We start from the raw sequence: 8,055 nt of genomic DNA on the forward strand, positions 1-8,055 counted from the left end.
CCCCCGAATCTTTAGAGACGAGCGGGGAGATACTCGGCTAAGGCACTACTCGCTCAAGTAATGTGCCCTAGCGAGTATGCTCGCTCATCTTTAGTTCTAACTAAATAAGAGCTGTACCTGCAGTTACAAGCGTTGGCCACTACACGGGGTCAGAGCAGCAGCTTCCGCTCCAAACCCCTGTGTGTAGCAGCGCTAACAGTGGACATCTAATTAGCTGGGGTCCCGAACAGCAGACCCCAATCAACTACTGAGGACAGCTCACCAATAGTGTTCCCCTGAAAACCCCATTTACATGCGGTCCGCTCTACATAGGGCGTTTCTTTCAGGCGTTCTCTCATGGACTTCTCTATAGAACTAGAAGAACGCATGGAAGAAAAAACAGCATCCAAGAAAACACCTATAAAAAAATGCATAAAAGTCATGTTTTTTTTTATAGAACACTATGAAAAAATAATATGGGGCACATTTACTTGAACTGGCATTTCATACACGGGTCTTGGGGCAATGCCCGCCGGAGTAAGACACAACAAATTTATTAAGAGGTGTCTCTGACCACCCATGTGCCAGAAAGTAAACTCTATGAGCAAAGATTTGTCCTTTATGCCAGTAAATTTGCCAGGCTGTGGGCAACCTCGCCCTGTTCTACTAATACTGCCCACAGTGGCAAGGTCACGAGAAACTTACAAAAAGTTGCAAATTTTTGTGCACAGCCTGTCATAAATGTTCTCCTGTGTGTAAAGGAAGCCTTGGAATGCTTTAACACGAGCAGAATATTTCTGCATTACACACCATAAAATCTGCTTATGGGCTTATTCACACAGACGGGATTATTGCGCATGTTTTGTGCGATGCGCACAAAACACGCACAGACATTTGATATACATATGTCCTATATTTCGGCGTTCCCTTGGTACACATTGGCCATTGTTTTCAATTGGACCTTGAAAAAAAATTGCATGGCATGCGATGGAGATGCGATTCTTACCATTGAAGATAACAGGGAGCGGTCGCTATCTTTTCATGTGCGATGATGCAAATTTAAATCAAAAACGCATCGCTGCGCAGCGAAAATCACACGTTCGCAAGTGCGATATATTGGGCCGAAGTTTCCTGTCCCAATATCGTGCTCGCCCATGTGAACGAAGCCTAATTCTGCTGGCAATTTTGCCGCAAAATCCACATGTAGGCATGCAGGTTTAGAAGCAGATTTAGGGCTTATTCACATGTCCGTATATCGGCCGGGTTTTCACACGCTGTCTCTCTTTGCTGCGGGAGGAGGCGGGCCGGGCCGGAAGCAGTGCAATGAGCTCCCGCCCCCTAGCCACTGTTTGCAATGGGAGGGAGCGGGATGGGGGTGGAACTTAGCTCCGCCCTGTCCCTCCGATTGCAAACAGTCGCGAGGGGGCGGGAGCTCAGTGCACTGCTCCCAGCCCAACCCGCCTCCTCCCCTGCAGAGAGGGACAGCGTATATCCGCCAGGCGTGATAACTCAGCTGATATACGGACGTGTGAATAAGCCCTTAGGCCGGATTTACATGAGCGTAATCGTATTTGTCTGTACCACTGGATTTACTAGCCGTTAAAATGTCCAAATTCTTTAATGAGTGGCAGAGCCTGCTGCGTTTTTTTGGCATGACACAATTGCGCACACAAAACACGTGCTTGTGAATGAACCCACTGAAATCAATGGGTTGTCTTTTCTGCGTAATGCACGCAAATTGATTTCATGCACAAATATGCTCCTGTGAATCCGGCCTAAGACGCATCTTGTGGTGCGTATTGCAGAACTATTCCACTCCTGTGGAAGCACCCTTGGGGTACGTTCACACCTCACCAATTTGCTGCAGATCTGAAGCACATTTCACGATTTTTCGGATAGAAAAAAACGCCATGTGCATGTGCCCCTAATGTGTTATGCCTAGTGCAGGGCCTGATGGGCCGATGTCGCATACGGGTTGCTGTCCTATAGACCCCCCCCCCCTGTCATGCACTGCTGTCCGCCCCCTTTGATGCCCCAATGACTTTATAGGAGGTCTGACCACTGAGACCCCTATTTATTGCTAGAACGAGGGTTCCCCAGGCCTCCTCAGCACGACTGCTCCATTGGAGCAGATTTATATGGAGTGTAGGCCCAGCAGCCCACTTGAACTTGGTTCTTCTCATACAGTTGTATGCAGCTGTCCTATGGATGTAGGAGTCCCTTGTTGTAGTCATTAGTGGGGGTCTAAGAGACTAAACTTCCTGCAATCTATCATAATGACCCCAAGAAAGAAACCAAAAGAACTGCTATTGGAAGTAGGATGGGGAGGGGGTATCATGTGTTATTAGTCGGGAGGGCTATCATCACTCCTTAAGGAGAGCACCTAGAAGGTGAGTGAGGAGACTTATAAGGCCATGCATGCTCCTCTGTGAAATATATGCAAATAAGGAAGGTGAAACAATACCTGTTGTTCCATCTTCTTTATTTGCATAGGTATTTTAGAAATGGACTTTTAGAATTTACATTTTCTATTTATCTTCTTTAAATGGCCTATGTTAAGTTTGACAACCCCTTCCACAAAGTGAGGCCCACTCTTGGCACCCCTGGCAATCAGCTCACTGTGCTGGGAGAGGCCATGGCTGCTCCAGGGGCAATGTCAGGAATGCAGAAGGGCCACCAGAACGGGAGCTGCTCTTATTGGTCTGGATTATAAAGGGAGGTCCAGTACAGGGTACCCCGCTGTATATCATTGACATGCCATAGAACCATAAAGCATATGAACAGGGATGCCATCTTTGCACAACCCCTTTAATGTACTTTGTATTTCTAGTTTTTGTTTACACAATGTCTGGTTGCTTTCAGTGAATGGAAGCACAATTGTTTACATCTGCTCAAACGGAAGCAAGACTGGTTCTACTGCTTTCACAACTGGATCGGAGGTTCTGTTTTCCTGCTCCGTTCGGGGAGCTGAAAAGGGGAATCCCCTTGTCAAACAGATCCATCTTATGACAGAACCGAACAGCGTCGAACGGACCCCATTGACTACAATGAAGTACATTTGGTTTCCGCTCAGCTGCCCAGCATTTTACCGGAAGAAAAAGTGCTACTTGCAACGCTACTTCTGCGCCAGATCTGCAACGGAACCGCCAAACGGAGGTTCCAGTGCAGATGTAAAACCACCCTAAGGCCACATTCACATGGGCCAGATCCATGCAAAACCCACAGCAAATATGCAATAAATCTGCATCTAAATGGTGCGGAATTGGCCGCGCAATTACTTAAGGAAATGCTGTGGATTTTAACCATTTAAATCCGCAGCATAAATAGGCAAATCGACAAGAACGCTGCGAATTTGCTGCAAAAATCTTCTGCTCCATACACTCCTGTAGCGAGCTGAGCAGCTGTGCGGATGGGTCAGAACGGTTTTCATCCTCCTGATGTTTCCATTCACTGAGAATAAACAGATATTTTGACATGTGGTAAACAAATGGAACACAAAGTATATTAGAAAGTCGCAGAAATGTACAATATACAGTTATTCAACTTTATTTAGCGAAATGGAATGAAAGATTGCGGGAAATGCTGTGATTTGGAGCACTGATGTTATATTACAGGACGACGCCTTCTGTACATCTGATCTTATGCACATTTGTAATAAATACATAGAATTTTTCAATTCAAACGCTGTGTTTTTGTGTGTTTATTTACAGGTGTAAAGGTGGCCATACACAGTAGATAAGCGCGTTTATGGTGATTTTCCGTGATCACAAAAACTTGCCAAACATGTAAGATGAGACAGCAGCGTGAGGGTGCATTCAGAGGACCGTATATCGGCTGGGTTGTCACGCCGGCCGATATACGGCGTCCCTCTCTGCTGGGGGAGGAGACTGGAAGAGCCGAGCTGGGAGCAGTGCTCTGAGCTCCCGCCCCCTCTCTGCCTCCTCTCCACCCCCCTGCACTATTTTCAACAAGGAGAGGCGGGATGGGGGCGGAGCCAACCCCCAAACCCTTAGCCCCGCTTCGCCTCCTCTCATTGCAAATAGTGCAGAGGGGTGGGAGCTCAGAGCACTGCTCCCGACTCTTCCAGCCTCCTCCCCCTGCAGAGAGAGATGCCGTATATCGGCTGGGCATGTAAACCCAGCCGATATACGGTCATCTGAATGCACCCTGAGGCTGGGTTCACACTGTGTTACATTGTGCACCCAATCTTTCCATCCCAGGTGTTGAAGTAATCACTTCATTTAGGTGATACTCAAGGGGTATTGTAGCCTTATCTAATTATTATTCAATACACCAGAAAAGAATACAATGAGAAACAGTCAAGTGATGTTTCCAAGCTTCCAAGCTCTTCTGTTTTATTATTTCAATACAAGAGGTTATATAGTATGGCTTCCCCCACAAGGTAAACAATTCAAAGTCTACAGCATGTGTGATACTTCTCTCTTAGCAAAATATTACAAAGATTAATTATAACAAAGCTGCATGTGTCTTTTTACAATGAGTATGTTGCTCACATACTTCTTGCTGTGCATGCGACACTACTGTGTAAAATATAATTCAATACTTTCACAGCAGGGTTGCACCTGGATAGCTGGAAATGGCACCCGGACAGAAGCCAGAATGGAACCAGAGGCTTTCATTACTAAAATAGAGCTTTGGTTTCCATTTGAGCAAGTTTCTTTCCAGCATTTGTGCTTGACAGAATAGTACAGTCAACTACGAAGCTCTGAGATAGGCACAGCACAATTGATGAATGCTGACAGGGCTGGTAGCTGTACTTTCTATTGATGACCCCCAATGATGTCCCATTATGCAGCATAGAAATAGACATTCCACACAATGCCCAAATAATACTACCCAATAAATAAACTAGGGACTGCAGCTACATCCAATAGATGCACCAAATTTGGGATCAGGATGTAAGTTCTGAGTAACCAGACCCTTATGGACATTTACTGGTGAAGCGCCCTGTGCAACCACAGATCACATCCACAGACGGCTATTTACGGTATACTTATCCCCACAAACTTGTGGAAAATCAAAAAGATGAGCCTGTCAGTGCCCATAAAATACTTCCAATGTCCTAGCAGTGCCCATACAGACGTGCCAACCACAGTGAACCTCGGGGCGTAGCTATAGAGGTTGTAGAGACAGCGGTCGTACCTCGGTTATGGTATCAAGGATTTTAAATTGGCGCTCACGGCTTCTCGTTATGCCTCTGGTGGCTTCAGATGTGGCAGCAAAGTTCCTCACAAACAAGTCGGCACCAAAGTTCACATGCAGTCCATGTCACCCTTAGCAGATCCGCAATTATTCTGCGGCAAATCCACCTTAGACGTGCAAATTTTTGTGCACATTTTTCAGTGTTGGACTTTTTTGGCACATCTGGATTTATATTAATTGTATCAAAATTTGTGGTTTTCTGAGCGGAATCCCCACCCGGAATTTGCCATGTCGATGGAACAATCTACGCGTGGAATTCCAATGCAGAAAATCACGTTTCCATGAGTTTTCGAGTCAAGAAATAACATTTTTCCCAATGACAGGGAAAAGTCTGCATGTGGAGAAACGCGTCGGTGTTCTGCAGGCAGATTTCGCCCATTAACTGGGCTACATCCATGTATCTGTGGCAAAAACCGTAGTAGAAAAACGTGGATTTTACCGCAGTGTTTAGAGGCAGGATTCACAAGGAAAATGTTGCAGTGAATTTCGATGTAAGAGCATACCATAAGGGCTCCTGTTCACGGACGGATAATTGCTGCGGAATCCGCAGTCAGCGTCCGCAGCAAATACCGCCCATTACTTACTATGGAGATCCGCTGTTCATACACACGAGCGGAAATCAATTGCAATTTCTACTCGCGGAAGGAAAAATCCCAGCATGCTCCATTTTTGTGTGAATTACACACGGACAGCTTCCATTAAAGTCAATGGAAGATGTCCGACCCGCAGCTTGTCCGCAATGAACAATGCGGACAGGTCGCGGATTCTGCGTTGTCACATAGTGACGGCGTGGGGGATAAACAAGTGGGGGAAAAAATCTGTATTGCGCATGTGCGACAGTGAGCCATCGGGTCCATCTGCAGTACAGATTCTCTGGCGACAGAGCAGGTATGCGCGGACGATGCTGCTGCCAGAGCCGAATTCCGCTGCGGGATTCTACATGTGGAATCTGGCTCTGCAGTGTGCAGGAGGCCTAAGGGTGTGTTCACATGGCGGATTTTGCTGTAGATCCACATATGGAGTCAGCCTTCTGTGGACAATTTCCATTGCGCATCCAAGTCAACAAGTGACATCGCTTTTTCTTTTCCTTCACTCGGATTTAGAATCCATGTCAGAAAAATCGGCAGTGTGAAGACAGTGATGATTGTAAGTGGATTTTGACCCAGATACCAAACCAAAATACACCCCAAAGCTCTAGGGTGCTACACAGCTCTCTGCTCCTATAAAGGGATTGTCAGGTTCATTTCAATGGGAACTTGACCTGCAATACCAAAGCTGGCCACTGCAGTGGGAACGGAGCTGTCTGCTTCCTGCTAAATTCAGTTCAGTAAACCAGTGCTGTGGCTCTACAAACAGCTGATCATCAGAGGGCCCCTGCCAATTTACTATTGATAACTTAGCCTGAGGATAGACCATCATTAGTTCCAATCCCTTTAAGGCTGGGTTTCCACAGAATGTTAGTCTCCTGTTACCACTCAACAAAAGTGCAATCATGGTTTTTACAAATAAAACACTGCTTTCAACATGTTTCACTTGTAAAAGCTGCACTTGGAACATGCACGGTTTTCCAGAGCGACTGACGAACATGCGGCACACTACCCCTACCTGGAAAACCCGAGGAACTTCCAGGGGATTGTTACGGATTTTCCATAGCAATGTTTATCCCTTTAGATAGAGTGCAGCCTTCTAGAATGACCTAAGGGTGCAAGAACAAACTGCTATTTAACCGCTTCCATAGTACTGACCCTGAGGCACCCCAGCCGAGGCAAAACTACACTGTTAACAATCAATGTACATCGCGGCATGTAAAGGGTTCACAGAGGGAGCGCCATCCCTCTGTGACGTCATCGGCCCTCCACCATGTAATTGCAGAAGGCTGATGGGTTGCCACGGCAACAGGATGGCGGAAGCTGTGGTCCAGCATGCTATGGCCTATGATCGCTATTGTAAGTGATAAGTAGAGATGAGTGAGCATACTCGCTAAGGGCAATTACTCGATCGAGCATCGCTTTTAGCAAATACCTGCCCGCTCAGAAGAAAAGATTCGGCTACCGGCGGCGGGCGGGGAGCGGCGGGGGAGAGCAGGGAGGAACGGAGGGGAGATCCCTCTCTCCCTCTCGCTCCCGCCTGCTCACTGCCGCAACTCACCGCTCACCCGCACCGGCAGCTAAACCTTTTCTTCCGAGCGGGCAGGTATTCACTAAGGGCAATGCTCGATCAAGTAATTGTCCTTAGCGAGTATGCTCACTCATCTCTAGTGATAAGGTATTGCAGTACAGAAGTACTGCACTGCATTATTATAGCGATCATAGTTGCTATGGTTCAATTTCCCCACAGGAACATACAAAAATGCAAAGAAATAAAAATAGTGCAAAAAAAAAAGTTACTTTTTGTGCCCTTTCGATTTCTATAAAAAAAAAAAATTAAAGCCCACGTAATTGGTATTATCGCATCCATAACAACCCGTACAATAAATTGAACTCACTATTTATATTATATGGCAAAAAGCTTAAAAGAAAAAATGTAAAAAAAACTCAGGCAAAATGCTTATTTTGTTCATTATGCCTCCCAAAAAATGCAATGAAAGTGATAAGAAAAGCCGTGTGTACCCCAAAATAATACTAATAAAAACTACCGCTGTCACGCAAGAAACAAGCCCTAACAGAGCTCCGGCCATGGAAAAATAAGCTTATGGGACTTTTAATGCAAAGACGTAAAAAAAAAAAAATTTCCTAAAAGGGTTTTTATAGTGTGGAAATCTAAAAACCTAAAATTAATTTTGGTATTAGCGTAATCGTAGCGGCCCGCTGAAAAATAATTAGCATGTTACTTCTGCTGCATGATCCATGCTGT

The sequence above is a fragment of the Eleutherodactylus coqui genome, chromosome 8 (genome assembly GCF_035609145.1).
Source record: "Eleutherodactylus coqui strain aEleCoq1 chromosome 8, aEleCoq1.hap1, whole genome shotgun sequence".
Classification (NCBI taxonomy): domain Eukaryota; kingdom Metazoa; phylum Chordata; class Amphibia; order Anura; family Eleutherodactylidae; genus Eleutherodactylus; species Eleutherodactylus coqui.